Source organism: Mus musculus, chromosome 3, assembly GCF_000001635.26.
Source record: "Mus musculus strain C57BL/6J chromosome 3, GRCm38.p6 C57BL/6J".
Taxonomy (NCBI): domain Eukaryota; kingdom Metazoa; phylum Chordata; class Mammalia; order Rodentia; family Muridae; genus Mus; species Mus musculus.
Window position 1 is genome coordinate 70,227,407 of NC_000069.6, and position 1,676 is coordinate 70,229,082.

A 1,676-nucleotide genomic window follows, 5' to 3' on the forward strand; every position below is an offset into this window, starting at 1 on the left:
GCTCAACTACATTCCAGTCATCAGGGTCAGCTCAACTGTGCTACCTAGGTGAGGTGTCAAGCCTGCTCTCCCAAGTGCTTCAGCAGGTAAGGGGCAGGGCCAGCCCTCCTCTCTCATGACCCCATAGGGGTCCGTTCTCCTGTCTGCTGACCATGGTGTGGGCAAAAAGGACTGGAATGGACCTTTCCCTCACTGGTATCACCGAACACCAGACAAGAAGCAGGGTCGAACTCTTGTCCACACTCATGCCCTCAGGGTCAAATCACTCACAACCCCCATATGCAGGGCTAGCTAGCCCTGCTGTGCTGCCCAGATTAAGTACAGGACCACTTTCCCAAGGGCTGCAGTAGGTGAGTGGCAGGACCAGCTTTCTTGCTCTAAGGACCTCAAGGACAATTCTCCTGCCTGCTGTAGAGGCACCCAAAAAGGGGTCATCTCTCCCTCACCCATGTCAACACCACATGAAAGAAAAAGGATGAGTGTCAGCTCTCTGAGGGTCATGCCCTCAGGGCTCCTCTCCAACATCACTGCCATCAGAGTCAGTTCTATTGAGCTGCCCAGATGAGATGCAGGCCTTGCTTTCCCAAGTGCTGCAGTCCATGATGTGCAGGGACATCTCTCCTGCTCTCATGACTCCAGGATCAGCTCTCTCATCTGCCACAGGTGTTGAGGGTGAGGAGTGGAGAGGAGGTATCTCTCCCTTGTCCATGCCTCCACAGGGGAGAGGAGTAGCAGGGCCATCTCTCTCATATTCATATCCTGAGGGATCACTTACCTGCAACTCCTTTAATGTGCAGTGCTGCTCTCCTGAGTACTGCAACTGACTAGGGGTCAGATCACCTCTTGTGCCTCCAGAGCCAGCTTCTCTACAATGTCCACATAAAGGGTTGGGTCAATTCTGCACAGCCCTCAGACATTAACATGTTCCTGGATGGCATCCCAGACTAGGGGTGTCTGCCTGACCTTTGGTGGTAATAGACCCTGCTGCCACATGGCCACAGACCCAGAGGTAGCCCGCAGTTGGAGCATAGGTCAAGACCTACCATAGTCTAAGGTGATAGTACATCGTATCAGACTGTTCTTCACTATCCTCAACTCTCCAGTTCTGTACCTCTTCTTTGTGCCCCCATCCTTCTGTTTCTCTTTCTCATCCATTTCTCCACCTCTTCTTGGTGCCCTGGGTCTCTGAGTGTCTAGGGTCATCTCAGAAATGGTCGCTGGAGTGTATTACAGTTCTTGCATTATGGCATTGGGCAGGGGTCATCTCAGGCATGGTCTTCTCATCCCAGGCTTGCATGACTCTGAACTGGTGGTAATCTCTGATTCACTTTTTTACAGGGAGTGTTAGGATACTAATCATTCACATGTTTGCATATAGAACACGGAATATATACAGAATGTCTTTCCTCTTTGCCACCTATGACACATATGGCACAGCAGTCATACCTGCAACCCCTCTAGGGGCAGGGTATAGTATATTTTGTTTGTTTTCTTTTTTTTTAATAAATAGAAAGCATAAAGTATCCCTGAGTTATGTGAGCTCCTCCAGCAAAACAATTGCACTCTAGAACTGAGTCCTGGAATCCCTGATTCATAACCAGTGGGTCAGAAGTGTAGGTCAGTTCTAAGGCTTGGGACTAGAATTTGAAGTAGGGACAGTCATACCAATGGAACCC

General features: G+C 49.9%; 1 non-coding gene across 1 annotated transcript; it reads right to left on the reverse strand.

Moving 5' to 3' along the window:
* Nucleotides 1–1,340: 1,340 nt before the first annotated feature.
* On the reverse strand, nucleotides 1,341–1,468 carry Gm23477. Its single transcript, XR_003954819.1, has one exon. It is a non-coding gene; the product is annotated as a small nucleolar RNA SNORA17 (small nucleolar RNA).
* Between the last annotated feature and the right edge of the window lie 208 nt (nucleotides 1,469–1,676).